The following is a 23,673-nucleotide window of genomic DNA, read 5'->3' as shown; positions in this document are numbered from 1 at the left end:
AGACAATCTTACCTAGGGTAAAAAATATCTGACATAGTACAAAATTTTGGCTATGCAACCATTTCCTCTCAAGATTGCTCACCTAATTTGCTGAGTTAAAAGCCACAAATCCCCTAATTGTTTAGGGTGAACTTGTGTTATTTAAAGCCTAGATTTCCTTCGAATATTTCCTATGTTTTCTTTTTTTTTTCCCCAAAGCATCACACCTTGCCTCTTGAAGGGCTGAAGGCAATCTGAGTACTCTTGTTTTGATTGTGAGGGTAATTTATGCAAAGGAAGGAAAATAATCTCAAACAGAATTATACTCATTTTCCTCCCTATTCCTTAATATCTACTCTCTGCCTTCTAATGTGTTTACTTTACTCCTTCCTACTTGATCATGACTTAGTTTATGTTGTTTTCTGCACTTGAAAGTTATCATTCTTTCATTTCACCTAATCAATCTTATCCATTTTTAAGCCCAGCTCATTTTCCACTTCCTCTCAGAGGTCTTTGATGAGTTTAAATCCACCTATCCTTTGAGCTTCTACCATACTTTCAGTTAGCAAGACAGAGTTTACATTCCATTATTCTCTAGTTTTTCTTGTATGTTTGTATAATATTCCTATCTAGGCTAAAAGTTCTTTGCTGGCAGGGACTATCTTTTATAGACTATAGTGAAGTACTGGGCTTAGAATAGGCCCTTAATAATAAAGATTATCTAACTTGAAAAATGCAAACAGAAAACTCTCAAGGCATTTAAAGTTGTATTTTAATAATGACTATTTTTGATGAAACAAAACTGTATTCATTCTCATTTACAGAATTTGAAACCTCAAATTATCACAACTTCAGATGATCACACTATTAAAAATTAGACTTTCATATGAATAAAACTGTCATACTCTATCACTTATTAATAACATAGCCACAAGGCTGGGCGCGGTGGCTCACGCCTGTAATCCTAGCTCTGGGAGGCCGAGGCGGGTGGATCGCTCGAGGTCAGGAGTTCGAGACCAGCCTGAGCAAGAGTGAGACCCCGTCTCTACTAAAAATAGAAAGAAATTATCTGGCCAACTAAAAATATATATACAAAAAAAAAAAATTAGCCGGGCATGGTGGCTCATGCCTGTAGTCCCAGCTACTCGGGAGGCTGAGGCAGTAGGATCGCTTAAGCCCAGGAGTCTGAGGTTGCTGTGAGCTAGGCTGATGCCACGGCACTCACTCTAGCCCGGGCAACAAAGTGAGACTCTGTCTCAAAAAAAAAAAAAAATAACATAGCCACAATCAAAAGCAATCCAATCCCCTCTGAAACAGAAAATTTTTGGCAGTAAGAGAGATTTATATAAGTATATGGTCTTGCTTATAACCAATAGATCACTACTGAAAAGGTTTGTAATTTGAATCCTTTAGCTGTGGTCCCCAACCCCCAGGCATGGCCTTTTAGGAAATGGGCCTCCTGACCTCCACATCCCCCCTCACGACCCCCTCCTCACCCTCCCCAGTCTGTGGAAAAATTGTCTTCCATGAAACTGGCCTCTGGTTCCAAAAAGTTTGGGGACCATGGCTTTAGAGTATACATCTTTCAAATGTGTAGTGAAATTATGAATAATAATATAATTCTGTTCACTTTGGAATAAAGTAAAATTTTGCTTAAAGGAAACCAGAATTCTTCTAGTTGAATATTTAATTAACCTGAATTAGTTACTTGCACTCTACTTTAAAAAAAAAAAGGCATTCTTAAGAAAAATTGTAATCACTCTCCAGGTCATATGGCTTAAAACAGAACAATTCTTAAAAATTCTATACTTATATTACATAACATAGTAGTCCCCCCTTATCCATACGGGATACATTCCAAGACCGCTAGTGAATGCCTAAAACCATAGATAGTACCAAGTTCTATATCTGTTTTTTCTTATATATATATGCCTATCATAAAGCTTAATTGAGGAATTTGGCAGAGTAAGACATTAACAATAATAATAAAAGAGAACAATTGTAACAACATGATGGCATCATTACTCCAGGCTTTGGGGCTATTATGAAGTAAAATAAGGGTTACTTGAACAAAAGCACTGTGGTCCCACAGCTGGGGATATTATTTGATAACCACAATGGCTATTAAGTAACAGGCGGGAACAGGCGGGTAACATTTACAGATAGATACACTAGACAAAGGGAAGATTCATGTCCTGGGCAGGATGGTGCAAGATTTTGTCACACTACTCTGGCTCACAATTTAAAACTTAAGAATCACATATTTCAAAAAGCATTTGACAAAATTCAGCACCCTTTTATGATAAGAATGCTTAACAAAATAGGCATAGATGGGACTTACGTGAAAATGATAAAAGCCATCTATGACAAACCCACAGCCAACATCATACTGAATGGGGAACAACTGAAAGCATTCATGCTTAGAACTGGAACCAGACAAGGTTGCCCTCTATCACTTCTATTCAATATAGTGCTGGAAGTCCTAGCCAGAGCAATCAGACGAGAAGGAAATCAAGGGCATCCAAATGGGGGCAGAAGAGGTCAAACTGCTGCTCTTTGCTGATGTATGATCTTATGTCGAGAAAGCTTCAAAGATTCTGCCATCAGACTACTGGAATTGATAAACAAATTCGGCAAAGTCTCAGGCTATAAAATTAATGTACACAAATCAGTAGCATTCCTATATTCCAAAACAAACCAAGAACCAAATCAAAGACTCAATACCCTTCACAACAGCAAAAAAAAAAAAAAAAAAAAAAAAATACTTATGAATATATTTAACTAAGGAGATGAAAGACCTCTACAGGGAGAATTATGAAAAACTGAGGAAGGAAATAGCAGAGGATGTAAATAGGTGGAAAACCATACCCTGCTCATGGGTCAGCAGAATCAATACTGTTAAAATATCTATACTACCCAAAGAGATCTACAGATGCAATGCAATCCCTGTTAAAATACCAACGTCATTTATTGTAAATCTAGAAAAAATAATTCTATGCTTTGTATGGAACCAGAGAAGACCCTGTATAGCAAAAGCAATCTTCAGCAAAAAGAACAAATTGGGAGTCATCAGTTTACTAGACTTTAAGCTATACTACAAGGCTACATCAACTAAAACAGCATAGTACTGGCACAAGAACAGGGATATAGAGCAGTGGAACAGAACTGAGAACCCAGATATAAAACCATCCACATAATGGCCATCTAATCTTTGACAAAGCAGACAAAAACATACACTGGGGAAAATAATCCTTATTCAATAAATGGTGCTGAGAAAATTGGATAGCCACATGTAGAAGACTGAAATAGGATCTGCACCTCTCACCTCTCACAAAAATCAACTTACAGTGGGTAACAGACTTAAACCGAAGGCATAAAACTGTAAGAATTCTAGAAGAACATATTAGAAAGACTCTTATAGATACTGGCCTAGGGAAAGAATTTATGAAGAAGACACCAAAGCAATCACAGCAACAACAAAAATAAATAAATGGGACCTGATCAAATTAAAAAGCTTCTGCACAGCCAAGGAAACTGTCCTTAGAGCAAATAGACAACCTATAGAAAGGGAGAAAATATTTGCATGCTACACATCTGATAAAGGGCTGATAACTAGAATCTATATAGAACTCAGGAAAATCTGCAAGAAAAAGCCAACCCCATTAAAAAGTGGACAAAGGACATGAACAGAAACTTTTCTTCTTCTTTTTTTTTAATTTAAGCCTCTTTACAGAAGAAAGAAACTTTTCAAAAGAAGATAGACTAATGGCTAACAAACATATGAAAAAATGCTCAACACCTCTAATCAGGGATATGCAAATAAGAACAACAATGAGATATCACTTAACTCCAGAGAGAATGGCTTTTATCAAAAAGTCCCGAAACAATAAATGTTGGTGTGGATGCAGAGAGATAGGAACAGTCATACACTGCTGGTGGGACTGCAAACTAGTACAACCTCTGTGGAAAGTAATATGGAAATACCTCAAAGAACTAAAAGTAGAACTGCCAGTTGATCCAGCAATCCCATTACTGGGCATCTTACCCAAAGGAAAAAAAGATATTCTGTAAAAAAGACATTTGCACTAGAATGTTTACAGCAGCACAGTTCACAATTACAATGATGTGGAAACAACCCAAGTGCCCATCAATACATGAGTGGATTAATAAAACATGGTATGTGTATACCATGGAGTATTACTCAGCCACAAAAAACAATGGTGATCTAGCACCTCTTGTATTATCCTGGATAGAGCTGGAGCCCATTCTCCTAAGCGAAGTATCACAATGGAAAAACAAGCATCACATGTACTCACCATCAAATTGGTATTAATCGATCAACACTTATGTGCACATATAGTGGTATAACATTCATCGGATGTCAGGCACATGGCAGGGGGAAGAGGGGATGGGTATATTCACACCTAATGGGTATGATGCACACTGTCTGGGGGATGGACATGCTTGAAGCTCTGACTCGGGTGGAGCAAAGGCAATATATGTAACCTAAACATTTGTACCCCCATAATATGCTGAAAAAAAAAATCACTTATTTCTAGAATTTTCCACTTTGTGTTTTTGGAGCACAGTTGACTGCATGTAACTGAAAATGTGGAAGGCAAAATTGCAGATAAGAGGGGACACTATACTTTATAAGACTTAAAAATAAGATCTTTATTCATAAAATTTAGCAATATCCTGCATACTCTTTATTAAGGCAAGAAAATATATTGAAATATTGCAATTTTATTAAAAATGTTTTAGGAAATATTTAAACAAGGTTTAAAATGATTGTAAACTTCAGTTAACAAAATCATTCAGTCTTCCACATTGCTCTATTGATTCAATTAAATGTTTTGTTTAATAAAACTTTAAAAATTTTCTCATTTTCTTCATTTATGGTGCCTTTGCTTTTCCACGTTCCAGTGGGGGTAGTTTTCCTTAACCATGTCTCATACAGTCAAAGTGTTGATCCAGCAAAGGGTAAGAGAAACAAAGCTCAGATTTTTTCTATAATGGTAAAATTAAACATATAATTTCCAGAAGTATAAGGTGATATTAAATTTTCCAGTTAACAAGGTTACTTTTTCCCCCCTCTGCTTTTGTAAGTAGCATGCCAGTGTACCAAATATTCATAAAATGGCTTTTTGGAGGCTGACTCTTTGAGGATGTTAATAATTTGAGACAAGACAAAGTGAAGTTCAATGTATTAATTAAAATTTAAAGGCTTGGAAAGAGACAGCAACTTGCTTGCTTAAGGCCTTACATCTAACCTATAGCAGAGCCAACTTTCAAGTATTTGAATATGACCACACTTAACTTCTCTGAGATAGGAAGTTTAAGGCTCTGTTTACATTGTCATTCCTCTGACAAAGTTACCAAGCTACCTAAATACTTCTTTAGCATAAATTCACAAATATGAATTTTATGCCATATAATCTTTTATTCTGCTTTATTTCATGGCCTTCTAAAGCTGTGGAAAAGCTGTAGCTTTTCATACATGCTCAATTATTAGTAAAAATGTATCCTGATAACACTGAAGAGATTAGTAACAGAGGAAAGTGCCCCTGAACAAAGTGACTTGTTGAATGAATAGCTGTACACACATTACTAAATGAGAATTAAGAAATGGAGGTTTGGTTTCAATGTCTGAGATTTTAAAAATGAGGACAAAGCAGCAGAAAATACAGATTCTCATGTGTAGAATGACCAAATTAACCTAATGAACACTTTAACTTCTAATTTATATTATTTACTTCATTTTGCATGTTATTTTTTAATTATTGTATGAATTTTTCAATGAATCCTAATTTTAAGTTTTCTTTAGACATGCCTGTATTGCAGCATTTTTCCCCCACAGGAGCAAGAAACAGAATCAAAATAGTATAAAAAAATTATTTAATCTAAAAAATTTATTTCTATGAGAACTTTTATCTTTTGAAATGAAATTAAATATGAAAATATTGAATATTAAAAGCAAACACTGAAAACAGAAGGCTCTAAATTATAAAGCTGTTTATTGATAAAAGAATTTTAGGCTGGGTGCGGTGGCTCATGCCTGTAATCCTAGCTCTCTGGGAGGCCGAGGTGGGTGGATCGTTTGAGCTCAGGAGTCGAGACCAGCCTGAGCAAGAGTGAGACCCCATCTCTACTAAAAAAATAGAAAGAAATTATATGGAGAACTAAAAATATATACAGAAAAAATTAGCCGGGCACGGTGGCGCATGCCTGTAGTCCCAGCTACTCGGGAGGCTGAGGCAGAAGGATCGCTTGAGCCCAGGAGTTTGAGGTTGCTGTGAGCTAGGCTGACGCCATGGCACTCTAGCCTGGGCAACAGAGTGAGACTCTGTCTCAAAAAAAAAAAAAAAAAAAGAAAAGACTTTTAAAAATTCTGACTTACCTTATAAAATTACCATGTTAATTAAATCAGATTTATTAAATCATTCAATATTAGTTCTAATGGATATTGGACATCTACTATGTATCAGGTATGTTTTCAGTTTAATGTTTTCCTTATATATGCAAGGAAATTATGTTAAATATATTAGATATCATAAATTATAAAATTATACATTCTTACTTAATAAATTAAAATTATGAAAATTTAGCAGCACAATTTTATATAAAAAGATTATAATACTAAGAGAGGAAATGAAACAAGATGAAAAGTAAACTTAGCTAAAAAAAAAAAAAAAGGGAATTCTCAACTTTAGACCTCTCCATGGAAGGTCTAATTTGGAAATATACTTAAGCCTCCAAACAAATGTAGAGTCCAGATGATTTCCCAATGCAGGGCAAAGCATCTGAATGCTATGGATTTAGGCAGGCAGGATCTAGAGGACTGAGTACCATGGGTGTGGGTGGGCAGGTAGAGCTGAGTCTGGGAAATCATCAAGAACACAAATGCAGTACTAGGAAGAGAGGTCACACCCTATGATCCCGATGGGAGAGATACAAGTGAAAACAGTTTTTTCATGAGGTAGAAACAGACAGCAAGTTATAAGCTGCTGTTCTAGCTGGATTTTAACATACAAACCAATATAAATTCATCAGGCAAAGCAAGGTTGCCTTGGATTTTGAAGTTGTCTTAATCAACCGTAGAGAAACCATAAGGTCAATCAGACGAATGACAAAATGGAAAAAGCAGCCATTAAATACTTTTAACACTTTATAAAGAACTTAATATATATTTTTTTTATTTCATCTCTTTTTATTACTTGGCCTACCATTAAGACAAGCTATAACAAAAAGAATAGAGTATATTAGCACACACAGTATAATCAGACTGGTAACCTGGAAACAGTACAAAATGGTCCATTGGCCATCTATACTTTCTAGAGCACATCTCATCAATTCACTTACCAAGCCCAAAAATAATGGCTTCTAAAGCCCTGACTATCAACTAAGACAAATTATGCCAATTGTGATTTCTCACATATACTTAGATTGCACAAAGATAAAGCTTTAAATGTGATAACTTTTAAATTTAGACTTATCTTAAAATTTCTTAGATTAAAAACTACAAAAGGGAGTTAAACAGCAAGCCAAATCATTTGGGTAAAACTCATTTAGAAAGCATTGTATCTAAATATACATAAACATGATTATATACATATATGAAACTGTGCAATTTTATGGCATTCTAAGTAATTTATTTAAGTACATTTTTGGCATTTAAACAAAGATCAAATCAAGCTTTAAGCTTATCAGAACATTATTTTTCATGTTTTAAAAATAAAAAAGGTAGCTAAACACAAAGTATAGATCAGAAAACCCTCATTGAATATAGATTATTTTGGAAATGAAATTTGTATCAAGGTGGCTTTCTACTCCATACTAAAATGTAAATAAAACCTCTTTCTCAGATTTATGCTTTAAACTTAGTAACAACCTAAAATCTTTTCAAATCTATGGAAAAAAATCTACCATGACCGATTTAAATTACCTGGGAAAGGGTAAGAAAGGGGATCAATAATCAGAGCCAGATGCACACAGATGGAAAACGCTTACGGTCACTCCCAAATAACCCTACGTTATATATAAATCACAATGAAAATAAAAATGCCTACATTACAGAACTGTGAAATTTTGTTTAAAAAAATAACAATAATAAAAATAAACCATTGGGTATCATTGGAATAATGTAACACGTAAGGCTGGAAAATACTGAAATACAGTTAAGACTCAAAACACAAGTTTACTTTCAAAAAAGTCTGCCAGAGAAATAAATGCTAGATAGGAAATCAGGACTTCCAGCAGGATGGCCTTTTAGACCAATTTGAAACAACACACATACATCCTATCCCACCCGCAACCCACCAGAAATTCTAGTTGACATAAAAAGGAGGAAAAAAAGGCTAAACCGAAGTAATAAAAATTTCTTCCCAAATCTCACATCCCAGTGAATTTAGTGGGGAAAAATTCTGCACACTGAAGTTTGTCTACCTGACATTTCTCCCTTTAGCAAAATCACCTTCACTTCTCTGTTATGACATTTATCCCATTTATATCTAGTCTCAGCAAATCTAATCTCCTGGAATCAGAGTTTAATGAGCATAGGAGATTATACTGGTGTCAACTGAAGGTTGTACACTAACCAAAAGCTCTAAGTTAACAATCAAGAGTGTAGACTTCAAATTCTTATTCTCAATTCAGCATCTGATGATCGATATTTGGCACTAGCTGGATAAAGGTCTAATCAGAATTTGGGAGCTGGGACAGATGTAATTAAATCATAACCCAATATTTACAGTTTATGATTTGGTTTCAAACTCAAAAGGCAGGTATAGATAGCCACACCTAAAAATATTTCAGAATTGGAGAGGAAACATTAATAATAAGATATAAACAAAACCAGGCAAATTAGCTTGGCAAACAAAAATTCTGGTTAAAAGGGGAAAAAAAAACTGAACCAATCATATCCATCTTATAACTAGCAAAAGTGGGCATGTTTCCACCCTTAAACTAGTTTAATTACAGGCAGATGTCTTTCTACTGTACTAAGATTTTTCTATATCCATTTTTCCTAATCCTTAGAGCTTCATGAGAAATCATTTATTCTACAAAGAAATACCGCATATATGGCCACAGTCTAAATATGCTTATAACTGGAAAATTATGTCACTTAAAAAAAAATCTTGCACGGTTATATCATTACTCTATGGTAATGCATTTGGCGCTGGGATCTGCCCTCACCTTAAAAAGCATGGCACTCACTGCCCAGGTGGAACACTAACACTGCACAAAGAGAAGCAATAACAGCAAAGTTTCTATAGAACTCTTTCTATTTATTTAACTGTGTACGAGCATTCGGTTAATGCTCCAAATTAAAAACAGTGCAATAAAAGCAACTTTTACTATAAACAGACAAGAAGCTGCAATGCCAGTGGCCATTTGGTGCTGCAATAGGGAAAATAAAGCAGTCTGCATGAGTGAAGCATGGACTGGGGAGAGGAGAAAAGGGAGGCACAGGAGGCAGATTTCAGACATACAGTGACACGAAACTGTTGTACTGCTGGATGTTTCGTTTGAGGATGTCTGAGCATGGGCCAAGAACACGTTCAAATCTAGGTCAGTCCAGCTTAACGCACTTCAAGGGGCCACGCGCAACCACCGTGGCAGCTCGAGGACAATTCATCAGTAGCGCAATTTCACCAAAATAATCAGAAGGCCCCAATCTTCCCACTTCAACAAACTCTTCATTTTCTGACCAACGTTGTAGTATAGCAGCTGACCCCTCTAAAATAATGAAGAACTCATCCCCTAGTTTTCCCTGCACCATAATCTTCTGCCCATCTTCAAACTGGACTGGTTCCAATGCATCAGCTACCGTAAGACGTTCCCACTTGTCCAAAGATTCTAAAATAGACACTTTACTAAGGAACAACTCATACATTTTCCGCTTCCTCAATGTGCTTCCCGTAAGGATTCTTCTATAGCTAGCTGTCTCAGTCAATACTCCACAATTTCACATTTGTCTTTGCTTTGACAGTAGCTGCTCTAGGTGTTCCATAAATCAAAGCAAGTTCTCCAAAGCTCCCACCTTCTCCAACACTGGTCGCCCATTCATTGTTGACATAGACATCCATCTCTCCTTGATCAATCACATAGAAGTTATCCCTTTCATCACCTTGCTGAATAAGTTTCTCCAGCAATGAAGGAAACTGGAAACATGGCATCAAAAATATCACTTCTCTCATTATCATCAAGATGTGAAAACAGCACATTCTTTTCAATAGCTTTGGCTAAAGCAGCCATTGTCTTTTGGTATGACCTTTCTAACATATGAAGCAGCATCTTCCTCTGTGTAGACTTCAGCGCTGATAGCACCTAGTCGCCCCGGACCCTTAACCACTGGGTTGAGTGGAGGAGTTAGGATTTCATCCTCCCTTGAGTCTGCATAAGTGCCTGCTTTCTGCAGATTTTGAATCTGTTTTGCCTCCTCCTTCTCCAACCTCTCAAAGTATTCCCTGAGGAATGCCATAGGTCTCTCTGGTCGGGCAGTGCACAACTGCACAATAGAATCCTTGAGCAGTGCCTGAATGTTGTGCTTCTGGACATAGAGCTCACATTCCCAGAGGCTGCGCTCCTCCTCACTGCCCGCAGCGCTGCCAGATGCCACGGTTCTCTGGGGACGGGTGGCGGGCGAGGGGAGAGGCTGCCTCGTGCCGAGCTCGCTCAGCGCTTCGCTTCCAGCGCTGCTCCACTCTGCGATAGAACTTAATATTTTTAAAAACTCTAATTCTTGAGCTAGTAGCAAAACTAACTGGAATTCCTGACCTCCATGGTGCTTTCTTGTAAATTCTCAGAAAGAACATGTGGGAATGAAGCTTTCGTATGCTAAAGAGACTTCTAAGATTAACATCAGATATACTGTCAATGTTTCTCTTGTCCTTATTACCTAGGAGGTAAAATTTATTCCTCACCTAGCAAGTCATTTCAATGAGAAATAAAGAGCCCTTACAAAGACTTCACACATAAAACTATATTCTGCACTTGGCCAAGTACTGTTTTCATGCTTCTCATTTCTTTCCTTCTTTCTGATCCATGAAATTGTGCTGATGATGATCTATAAATAAATTTGACCTGAGCCCAGGAGAATCCCACTGAAAACACAGAATTTCTGATTCTGACCAATGAGTTGCTTTTAATTGAGGAGCCATACTAATATTGTATTTTAATGTATTTTATCTAATGTATTTTAATGATACAGTGTATTAATGTACTAATAATGTATCAATGTATTTTACCTAATAAGGGAATTAATTAATTAATTAATATTACTGAGTGGCATGTGAGGTTACCAGGTCTATTTACCATACTAGTCAACAAATGAGCAGAGTTCACTAAGACAGTCTCTGGGCTCAAGCCTTTTAGGCTTATAGGCTAATAGGAGAGAAATACAGAAGAACATAATCACAGTATGATGTAACATAAGCAATAATAATACAGAAAAGGGAGTTATTAATTTTTCACGTATGTGTGTATAAAGGGGAGGGTGTTGCCCTTCTAGAGTGATACATAAGAAAATTTCTGATGGCTGAATAGGAATTTACTATGCTACTTACAATTGCTCTATGATAGGCAAAATGAAATTAGTGATTATTAAACCTTGCCAGAAGTCCAAACCTTTAAACTGACATAAAATCTAATGGTATGTCTAAAATAAGTTTACAATTTGGACGTATTATTAATTTGGTTGGTCTACAGCCTTTGGCTGTAAAAGGTATATTTTCTCTCCTAGATTTTGATGAGCATCTAGATGGACAGTATCCTTATGCCAGATGACATTGATATTTGGTGCTTTAATTTCTTACAAAGAACCAAGTATGACCTGTATATTGACTTACTCTGAACAGTTGGGCAAAAGTAGTTTTCTTTTTTTTTTGAGACAGAGTCTCACTCTGTTGCCCCGGCTAGAGTGAGTGCCGTGGCGTCAGCCTAGCTCACAGCAACCTCAAACTCCTGGGCTCAAGCAATCCTCCTGCCTCAGCCTCCCAAGTAGCTGGGACTACAGGCATGTGCCACCATGCCCGGCTAATTTTTTCTCTCTATATATATTTTTAGCTGTCCATATAATTTCTTTCTATTTTTAGTAGAGACGGGGTCTTGCTCTTGCTCAGGCTGGTCTTGAACTCCTGAGCTGAAACAATCCGTCAGCCTCAGCCTCCCAGAGTGCTAGGATTACAGGCGTGAGTCACCGCGCCCGGCCCAAAAGTAGTTTTCTTAAGGGGGGTATTATGCTATTATGTTAAAGGCTCTGATCAAATTCATTTATTTGCATGTATATCCATGGACCACAATACGTGCAGGACCCCACCTCCATTGTCACTGAAACATACTTCTAAATGCATACTTCCTTGGCAGTCAGACAGCAGTACCATCATGAATTATTTGAGAAGATAATTTGTGCTTAGTGTAGTGTTTCTGCATACAAACGTATCTTAAAGACATTAAAAAAAATAAGTTGTAAAAATGTTGGTCTGGGCCGGGCGTGGTGGCTCACGCCTGTAATCCTAGCCCTCTGGGAGGCCGAGGTGGGTGGATTGCTCGAGGTCAGGAGTTCGAGACCAGCCTGAGCGAGACCCTGTCTCTACTAAAAATAGAAATAAATTATCTGGACAACTAAAAATATACACAGAAAAAAATTAGCCGGGCATGGTGGCACATGCCTGTAGTCCCAGCTACTCGGGAGGCTGAGGTAGTAGGATTGCATAAGCCCAGGAATTTGAGGTTGCTGTGAGCTAGACTGACGCCACGGCACTCACTCTAGCCTGGGCAACAAAGTGAGACTCTGTCTCAAAAAAAAAAAAAAAAAAGAAATGTTGGTCTGTTCTTGCTCTTTAATATTTTCTCTTCTAAAATAAGTTCTGGAAAGCCAATCTCACCGTGTCCCTGATTTCTACTGCAATGGAAGTAGTTAGTACAGTATGAAAAGATCTAGGCTATCATGGTTATGAGCATTAAACAAGACAATGATGTAAGACTAAAAGTGCTACCTAAAAGGAAAATATCACTATCATTTCAAGCATTTTATGGCTTAATATTTATGTAGTTTTGTCTCTCTAGCCTCCTGTTGGCTATAGGAAGAGGCATTAGATATGTCTAAGGCCACGAACTTTGCAATCAAACCATCTGAGCTTGAATCCTGACTCCCCCACTTGCTAGTTACGTGACGGTAGGCATACTATTTCTCTGTAACTCGGTTTCCTTACCTGTAACTTGGAGATAATAATGTACCTCTCTCATAGGGTGGTTGCAAGGATTAAATGAGTTTATAAATGTAAAAATGTTTTAGCAGTTATTATTTCTACTGCTAATAATAGCATCTAAAGCTTGAGTGGTTTCCATATATGCTTTAGAAAAATCAACAGCTCTATACAGGTAGGTATTAAAATGTTTTGATTTGATTGATTTCAGTCATTTTCACTAAAATAACCACCCAAAATGAAGAATAAAAATTTATTGACCTATTTCCCAGAGGGCCAAATATTAACAAATATGCCAGGGCTCATGTTCATTATTGTATTTATAATTTTCTCTCATATCAAGAATGTCATACATAATTTGGAAGAGAGCCAGGGAACTTTGAAAAGTACATGAACTAAAAACTAAGGAGTCTACATTAAAAGACGTCATGAAAATAATCTTGACTAAGCTATAATAGTTTAATCAAGTCTCAACAATGATTTAGGTTCAAAAGACTGGCAAAGATAATACAGAATTGAGTATTTTTTGCATATTTGATACCAGAATCAACTAGACCGACTGGCAACTTCAAAGTGAGATTGACTTTTCTGGGAACACTCCATTTAACAAATAACTGAGCACCTATTATGTACATAGTTTGGTGAGAAAACCTCCAATTGAAGCTAAATTCCTCTATATTTAACTATAGAAAGAGAATTCCAAGAGTGGTAATTCTAAACCCACACTCTGGCTCTGTAGTCTTGATAATGTCCAAGCATCCTAGAATACAATCAAAGAACGCCCTGTGGACACTACAACTCAATTCTCCCCAAATCAAAACTGTATGATTAAACATTTTTGTGGAAGTGATTCCTTCGTGTTAGTTTATCCAAATTCTTTACCTTTATTCTCCTTTGAAGTCTTAAGAGGGAAATGACTACTTAATGATCCAGCTCTATACTGGATTTCCAACCAACTTCAAGAAATTCTTCAAGACAAATGCTAACTTATAAAAGCTTTTAGAAATATTTAAAAGTTATGTTCCTAGCTCTAATATTTTCATTAACATTGTTATTTCATAGGTCTCAGGCAAATGACATGCCTCTATTAATAGGAACCTTGATTTTTGAGCTTCTCAGAGTACCTTTTTTGGGTAAATGTCAGTTCTGTTAAAACTATGCTCCTTTCTAGTAAAAATTGTTTTGAAATAAATCCAGAAATTTCCCTAATTTTCTCTAGTCAAATGTTCTCATTGCGCTAACAAGCACAAATGCCTTGTATTTTTTAAACCAAGGATTTGTTCAAGCTGATGTGATTTTCATTTCAAAAGATGTTTTTTAAATCTTAAGTGTTTTTACTATTTCACCAATTTTAAGGTCCTTTTAAGGCAGTCATTTCTATAAAGCACACATCCATAATTAGTAGAAAGCTCTTGTTTTAGACTTTATATTTGCCTCCCTGAAACTCGATCCCCCCAGTTTTGCTCTGCAGTGCAATAAATAATAAACAAATCTCAAGATTTTTTTTTTAAGCAAGCTTCTCAGTACCTCCAGCCACTCCTCATGACATTGAAACACCTCATATTTTTTCCATTCTCTGAAGGCACTCTAGTTGGGTCACAGCTATACATGTGGCCTTACATGAGCCACGTACTAAGTTTAATTAGCAAATAGCAATAGTTTAGCCAAATGCTGTGGTGCACATTTATAATCTCAGCTAGCCAGGAGGCTGAGGTAGGAGGATTGCTTGAGCTCAGGAGTTGGAGACCAGCCTGGGTAACATAGCGAGCTCTGGTTTCAAAAAACAAAAGAAAACAAAAAAATAGCAAGAGTTTAATTTAACCTAAACAGATGAAGAACTTGCATGCTAGTTTTGAAACTTGTTGAACCCTTACCTATAGATTTCAAATTAAACAGAAACCAAGACCATCTGGTATTGCTGGAAATAAAGACTACACTGAAGAAATTTAGTTTCTTAATGAATAGAACATAGGAAGTATTTTAAAATCATTACAAATTTTTCCTGAAGTCATACCTAGGTAGAACTTTCTACAAAGAACAAGTTATCAATTCTTAAAGCTCCAAATTCCTTGGGCTTTGGCGGTATCTAAACACATCTAAGACTCATTAATTAAAAAATGGAATGGTGGTATAACTATTAGTACCTGAAGCTTTACTTTTAAGTCTATTTCCTATTTTAACTTTTCAAAGGATGCAATACCCACTAAAATGCTAACAAAAGTGGCATAACAGAGGGTTTGACTAGAAATCTGTACTATAGACCTGTTTTGGTGATAAACACCTTTCCCCAAAATAGATTTTTAGACCTCCAAAATAATAGTTTCTTTATTCTATTTTAGCCCAGTTTTGTTTCTCAGGTTCCAAACCTACCTTTCTAAATTAAATTACTATTGCTCTTAAAAGCTTAGCTAGATTAAAAAATTAATGTGTGAGAAAAATGAGTTGAGACATACCATTTTTATTTACATTCTGAATGGATCAAATTCTGAAAAAAAAAAAAACAAAAAAACATAGTAATTGTAAGAGATAGGCCAAACACTTACTGAATTCATTTATTAGTGTCACGTGCACATTTATAACCATAAATATGCTTAAATGGAAATAACCAAAATTATTAGCTGCTATTAACGGTAAGGAATGTTTTTTGAATATCAAGTGTGAATTCCACAATTTAGAACAGCACAGCTTTTTGATAAATTTAATGTAATTATTGAGGTACAAAGAAGAAATAAACTCACAATTTAATATACTGGTCTTATATTTCTCTTTGAGCATATATTGAGCAGCACACATATTTCTATAGTTATTTTTCTTACTTTCCTGCTCTAAACACTCACAATGATCTCCCTTGCCTCAAAATGCTTTCCTCACTATGGAAAGGTACCCTTGGGGATGGCATGCAGTGACAGTAGAAGCAGTAGCCCAGGGTAAATAAGATGCACCTTCTTGTATCCTCAATCTTGAGAACAAAAAATTTCTAATTTTATACATTTTTAAAGTATAATATTATGAAATAGATTATAAAGTTAAGTGGTATTTTTAGGATAAAACTCAAATTAAAAAAAAATTTCTGAGCCAGAAGCATATCACCATATCTCTTCTTTAGAAGTAAGTGCTCTTTCTAGTCCCTAGAACAGTAATGAATTGGATCAAGAAACAGTTCACTAATCCAAATATGCAACTGGAAGGGAATATGAGGCTAATACTAGTAGCTGCCTTTGGATGAAAAATATGTGACTGTTAAATAGAATCTTTTGCCTTTTCTAAGGTTTCTATACCTACATATTATTTTTATGATAAGACACATAAAACAAACCTCTTTTTAAGACAGAAAAATTCTTCATTTTTAGGTCTGAAAGTCAGTTTTGTTGCATTACCAAATATTTATAATTATTAAATATACCAAATTTGCACTACCTTCGTTTATTAATGTAGTTTCAAAATTAAATAGATTTATCTACTCCTTTTCTTATATTTACCTTCTGATGTTTTTGGGGCTACAAGAGTTGGGAAATGACAGTGAAACCTCTCAATCAAGAATTCTAGAAGTGATTCTTGAATTCGTTTCAATATTGCTTTGAGAACTTAAATTGTTTCTCTGAAGCTGTTTTTAAAATTATCTGATTTTGAGATTTGAGAACCAAACTATACGTTTAGTTCTTTCCATGATAGTTAATTCTTCTTTATCATTTCTAAAGTTCTTGAACACAGTAGGATTCCCATCAGATTTCCAAAGAGGATGATTAGGTGGTAAGGTTGCTTAAAATAATCATTTTTATTTTTCAAGGATTTCTTTCACCTTTTCTAAAAACAAAGTTTTCCCTCTCACAAAAGTCATACATGCTTATTTATAATCAAGAAAATAAGATCCCTCCCACCTTAGTAAGATTTATCTCTTACCCAGAGTAATCCAGTGATAACAATTTTGTACATGTATTGTTCTAGTGAATCTGTTCATACTATTTGACAACCTTTTATTCATTTAATCATGAACATTTTGGCTCATTAAATGTTCACCTGCATTATTTTAAATAGTTGCATATTATTCTACTGAGCATGTTATTTAATCAGCCTTTTAGTGCTGGATACTTTAAAAATTCTTCTAATCTTTTAAATATTATAAACAATACTATAATAAACACATGGATTACTTCTTAAAAGAGTGTATTTGTTAACTGATTTTAAAATATTAGAAAACTGTAATAACTATTCTTGTAATGTGCTTAAATCCTAGAAATATACTGTAGCTGGTTCACACATAACTATGGAGAAATAAAAAAACCCAACCATATAACTCGTTGGCATCAAATTAATATTTGAACTTTGGGACCTGATGCTTAGGCTGCTGTTTTGAAGTTCTGGATGTTTTAGTCTACCTGCTTTTCTTCATTTTGTTTCTTAAATTTTTAATTTTTATTCATATTGCCATACATTTAAAATATTATGCATGGATAAATGAGGCATAATTAATGAAATAAGTGTTACATACCTCAGGTGTATCAAGGTAGAGAAAAAGGTTAAGAACTACAGAAGCAATATCTTACTATGGGAAGAATGGTCAATGCCAGACTGTTTTTTTTTTTTTTTTTTTTTGAGACAGAGTGTCACTTTGTTGCCCGGGCTACAGTGAGTGCCGTGGCATCAGCCTAGCTCACAGCAACCTCAGACTCCTGGGCTTAAGCGATCCTACTGCCTCAGCCTCCCTAGTAGCTGGGACTACAGGCATGAGCCACCATGCCCGGCTAATTTTTTTTGTATATATATTTTTAGTTGGCCAGATAATTTCTTTCTATTTTTTAGTAGAGACGGGGTCTCACTCTTGCTCAGGCTGGTCTCGAACTCCTGACCTCGAGCGATCCACCCGCCTCGGCCTCCCAGAGCTAGGATTACAGGCGTGAGCCACCGCGCCCGGCCAATGCCAGACTGTTAAAGTCAAGAAACACTTAACACATATGAGAGATTTGGCCTAATTTTAAAAAATGTACAGAAATTAGCTGAGGGAGAACTAGGGTGAAGAAATGGCATAAAGACAGAGAGTAGAAAAATGCATGGATTAGGTTCATTTCAAGAAAAATTGAACAATTTAGAAAAGGTTGGGGCATAATCATGATGTACCAAGGTAAGGAGTTTGTATTTTGTACTATAGGAAAAAGTAGCATTTTAGGAAGATTAACTTCATGGTACATAGATGATGAAATTATTAGTCTAAAACAATTACAGGCAAAGAGCTCCTTAGCCTAAGATGCTGCTGAAAAGGAATACGTGAGAAAAAACGAAGTACTTAATTATAGCAGCAATTTCAAGGATGGAAGAATCAAAGATGATGTTGGTTCATTTGCGTAAATGACAAATACGAACAAATTCAACATGTCTCTTAGAGCTAATATTTTTGACTCCAGCTAAATTGATCAAGTGGAAAACAATTTCAGAGGCATCAAAAAGCACAATTCATAAAAACCTGATCATCACAAACATATCTGTTAACCACCCATTTAAACATTTTATTTTTATTCTAAATGGTCTCAGATGGAGGTTCTAACCTTGAATCAGATTCATAAAAATATTCTATCCTATCTGCAAAGGTCAAGTAGGTGGATACATACATAATTGTCAAGGTTGTTTTAAAAGGTATGGAAAACTGAATCTATTGATTAAACTAAAAGTTTAAACAGGTACAAGATCTGGTCCCTATAAATTCTGATCCTATCAGCTACTATTCTTCCTCTTGTACATTCGATCACAGCCACACACACTTCCTTGCTGTTCCCTGTACACATGAAAAATGCTTTAGCCTCACGGGCTTTGTATTTGCCATCATCCACTTGAGAGGATCTTCTCCCAGATATCTACATGGTTTGCTCCTTAATGTTTTTAGGTCTTTGTTCAAATGTCATCTCTGTGATCCATTTCTTGACCATACTATTTAAAAATATGTCTCTCCTGCCTTCCAAACACCTTTATTGCAGCACTCCCATCTTCCCTACTTTATTTTCTCCATAGAACTTACCACTATCTGACATACCATATATAGTACCTATCAGTTTTTTGTCCATTCCTTACTCATTTCCCGACCCCAGATTGTAAGCTCCATGAGGCCTAGGATTTATCTGTTTTATTCAGTGATAATCTTCAGCACCTAAACAGAATAAATAAATTTGCACCTTTTCTATATAAATGTTTGAAATCTATTTTTAATGCTGCTTGTCAAATATTTACATTTTCACACCATCAGGAAAGGAAATAATGAAAATATAAACAAATTGATATAAAAATCTGTGTAGACTAATCTGGAATTTACAATTTCTTTTAATAAAACATGTATTTACACTTTCTCAACTTGGAACAACAAATACTAGACTTCATTGTTTCATACCAAAATGGTATTTTTAACAAACCACATGAAAACTTTAAAAAATTACCCTATAGTTACTATCATAGATATTAAGTAAAAAGAGAAAAAAAGGTTTATGGTACTATAAGAACTTGTATTTCTGAAAATGTTAGATCCATAAGCATAAGCATTCCCCAAAATTATAAAATGTGGAAACAAGAAAACTATGGGGCAATTTAAAAATTTCTACCACTTCCTAAAGATATTCTTTAACAGAATCATCCATGCTACTAAGTAGATAAAAGAAAGTTAAAGTGGTAAAAAAAAGATACATAAAATACATTCAATAATAAATTAATTATACAGAGGAACATTAGTGTAAAAACAGCTTAAAGTTTTCTTTTGTCAGAATTTCTCAAATAAAAAGCTAACCCTATAGCATATGATAAATATAAATAATAACAAGATTCTTCAGGCAGTTACACTTCTTCAAAACACAAAGATCCAATCACAAGAAAAATATCAGGTTATTCCAAGTCCTACAGAATGAAGGTAGGGTCTGTACTCATCAATATAGTAATCTAAGTCATTATTAATATAGTTTTTACACAAATTTCACATATTAAAAATCAAGAGATAAATGCAAAAAGAAATTATAAATGTTGAATTTAATTTCAGTATAATAAAGACAAAAAATAGCAACTAACTTGTCTTGCACAGTAAGTTTAACATAAAAGTTTTAAACGTTTATTTTGCTAATGTATTTTTCATTGCACATAGCTTTTAAAAAGGACTTTAGAAATACCTTGGATGTATTTTATAAATAAACAAGGTAAGAACAAAAACTCTTGAAATTCTGGTGACAGAGTTAGTTCTGCATTAAATGGACTCAAGCTATTAGTAATAAAACAAGTTATAATAAGTAATTTCTTTACAAGAGTAAGAAAATAAAATTTTTTAGTAAATGGGAATGTACTGATGATGGTCTCTTATTTCTCCTCCCAGATATGCAAGTGATATATCTTAATACTTACTAGAGACAAATCTATCTCAAAAGTTTAGAACATTAATTTTTCTCCTTTTTGATAATATTCAATGAAAAATAACATTTAGAAAAAACTTTTTCCATGAGGAAGGAATAGTAATATCCACCTGAAAAAGGAAAAAAATACAATTTGATTTAGAATGTTCACTTCTAAATAAATAAATATACTAACTTAGAGAGAGATCATAGTTTATGAAAGCATAATTTTGCTAATTCAAATGTGGCTAACCTGTGTATGTATTAGTAATGACATTGCCTATAACTACAATAACCAAAAGAATATGTAAATGATGAAGAATATCTTTAATGTTAAATATGGAATTTAGCCTCTGGCTAAGTTTTTAAATCTACTATCACATATTAATCTGTATGATCTTGAGAGTTTGTATTTGAATGTGAGATGCACACTGAATTATTGAAATATTCTTCTCACTACTTCCTGAATACTCTTCTGAAGTCCTGAGTTGGCTCCAAACTCAATCCATACTCTAAGTAACAGATTTAAATGCTCAATATTGGAATTATCTGGCATCAATTTAAAATGAAACCTAAATGAAAAAGTTTAGGAATTTTTTTTCCCCGAAGATGGAAAAAACAAGTGCTTAAAATACACCCATATATAACTATGTATTTTTTTTTGATAATAAAATGCCAAATTAAGATTAACATTGGCCAGGTGCAGTGGCTCACGCCTGTAATCCTAGCACTCTGGGAGGCCGAGGCGGGCGGATTGTTTGAGCTCAGGAGTTCGAGACCAGCCTGAGCAAGAGCGAGACCCCGTCTCTACTAAAAATAGAAAGAAATTATATGGGCAACTAAAAATATATATAGAAAAAATTAGCCGGGCACGGTGGTGCATGCCTGTAGTTCCAGCTACTCGGGAGGCTGAGGCAGAAGGGTCAGTTGAGCCCAGGAGTTTGAGGTTGCTGTGAGCTAGGCTGACGCCACGGTACTCTAGCCAGAGCAACAGAGTGAGACTCTGTCTCCAAAAAAAAAAAAAAAAAGGAATTGGAGATCAGCCTGAGCAAGAGAGAGACCCCAGTCTCTACAAAAAATAGAAAAATTAGCCAGGCATGTAGCTGCACCTGTAGTCCCGGCTACTAAGGAGGGTGAGGTAAGAATATTGCTTAAGCCTAGGAGTTTGAGGTTGCAGTGTGCTACGATGATGCCACTGCACTCTACCTGGGGCAATAGAGTGAGACTCTGTTCCCCCATCCCCAAAAAAAAGATTAACAGTAGAAGATATGATTTTACTATTGGCTCTTCACAGGTTTCAAAATTACTTACAAAGATGTAAGTTTTTTAACTACAAATAAAACATCCAGTCCTGTTAAAAGTTTCCTAAATGTATGCTTCATATTATTTCCTCTTCTCTAAGAAGAGACTAGAAAAAAATTGCATACTATTATAAATTTTAACACATTTTTTCTATATTTCCTTACTCCTCAAATATTTAAATTTTTCTTTAATCTACTGTCAGGATTAAAAACAAGAAAAATTTTCATTTAGCTATAATAGCTCCAAATGATCCTTCTTTACATCTGGAGCACTTAGCAATAAAGATTCACCTGATAAATGTAAAATATAGGGTTTTTTCCTTGTCATTTAGAAGATAGATTAAATATAACTTTCTAAAACCTAGCCAGATACATTAAGGACACAAGCACAACAACAAAACAACCTAACTCCTCAGTTGTTCTGAAAAATATTGGATAGTATATTGAACAAATAGGTCTGGGCACAGTAGCTCATGCCTATAATCCTAGCACTCTGGGAGGCTGAAGCGGGAGGATAGCTTGAGGTCAGGAGTTTGAGACCAGCCTCAGCAAGAGCGAGATCACGTCTCTACTATAAATAAATAAATAAATAAACAAATAAATAAATAGTATATTGAACAAACTTTGTAATTCACTCAATAAATATTTCTAAGCATCTGTGTGTTAGGCTTTGGAACGTTTTTTAGTGGAACCAAAAATTTTATGTTTGTCAGTCTTTCATGGAATGGCTGAAATAAAATAAAGGGAACAAGAACTTGATAAATGATTTTTAAAAGCACGAAGGCAATATTATTTCCATGTAAAAGCTGACATTTAATTCTAGCCACCATATAGATAACATACTGCTTTTTTATTTTGGGGAAAAACTTCTGCAGGGAAAAAACTGAGATTGTTGTTAAAAATGAGAGCTTTGCTTTCTATAATATTTTGCCTTGAATTAGAATTTAAACAGAAGGTCCTTTACCCCTTGAAGACAATTTCTTAAATTACATCTGAAATACTTTTGGGGTTTCCAAAATTAGATTGTTATGACTGGGAAGGATTCATTAAGAACTGCTTTTATTTTGTAGATTTTCCGCTTGGTTACAATTGAAAAGGGTAAGATACTCCTTGTACAAAATAACACCAGAGTTATGGTACAATAAACAAACATACTTATCCTGAACATCATTTCTTAATTTAATGAGTTAAAATATCACAAATAAAGAAAGCATTTTCCTTCAAATTTTAATTAAATTAAAATACTTTGCTATATTATATATATAAACTTAATAACTACAATCGTGATTTGGTCTTTTTCTAAAGTTAAATATCGGAAATAAAAAGGTAAACCAGACTTTTATATTTTTGGCTCGTCAAACAAAAATCTTTGGCTAAGGATTTAAGAAAACATTTTAACAAAAACAAGAAAAAACAGTATATTATTATAAAGTTAGAAGACATAAAATTAAGACCCTAATCTTTTATCTGTAGTAAACTATTTTAGTTTCTGTTTCCTCAGCTCCCAATATAGGTTGGTTATCTGAAAGGTTTTTCTTACCTATAAAATTATGATTAAGTGCATTTTGAGTCCCAGTGTATTTTGATGCTTTCCCCCCTTCACTTATAAAGAAATATTTAGCAACATTACTAAAAATTATCTTCTAAGTTCTCTTCAAAATGTGTATTTTTAATCTTATACTTTATCTGAGATATGCAAAGTTTTAAAAGTAATTTTAAAACAGAGAGAAAATTAGTATTTGTTTTATCTTAAAAATCTGAACTAATATTTATACTGAATATAAATGTACATTAAAATAAATTCCTCTGATGTTGCATAAGCTCTTTAAAGAA

General features: G+C 34.7%; 1 long non-coding RNA gene and 1 pseudogene across 2 annotated transcripts in view; both read right to left on the bottom strand.

Annotated features, from left to right (window-relative positions):
- Nucleotides 1-7,168: 7,168 nt before the first annotated feature.
- On the bottom strand, nucleotides 7,169-12,362 carry LOC123649085 (annotated as a pseudogene). Its single transcript, XR_006738868.1, has 2 exons — nucleotides 12,299-12,362; nucleotides 7,169-10,782 (listed from the first exon to the last, which is right to left on the bottom strand). The product of XR_006738868.1 is annotated as a cAMP-dependent protein kinase type I-alpha regulatory subunit-like (transcript).
- Nucleotides 7,169-23,673, bottom strand: part of LOC123649312 — a 43,446-nt gene continuing 26,941 nt past the window's right edge. The window contains exons 5-7 of the long non-coding RNA XR_006738961.1: nucleotides 20,553-20,664; nucleotides 15,641-15,672; nucleotides 7,169-10,686 (exon numbers count right to left, since the gene is read on the bottom strand). This is a non-coding gene — a long non-coding RNA (uncharacterized LOC123649312). The remainder of the gene's footprint in view (nucleotides 10,687-15,640; nucleotides 15,673-20,552; nucleotides 20,665-23,673) is intronic.

This window comes from Lemur catta, chromosome 13, assembly GCF_020740605.2.
Source record: "Lemur catta isolate mLemCat1 chromosome 13, mLemCat1.pri, whole genome shotgun sequence".
Taxonomy (NCBI): domain Eukaryota; kingdom Metazoa; phylum Chordata; class Mammalia; order Primates; family Lemuridae; genus Lemur; species Lemur catta.
The sequence above is the reverse complement of the archived record's forward strand: the minus strand, read 5'-3'. Positions and strand labels throughout refer to the sequence as shown.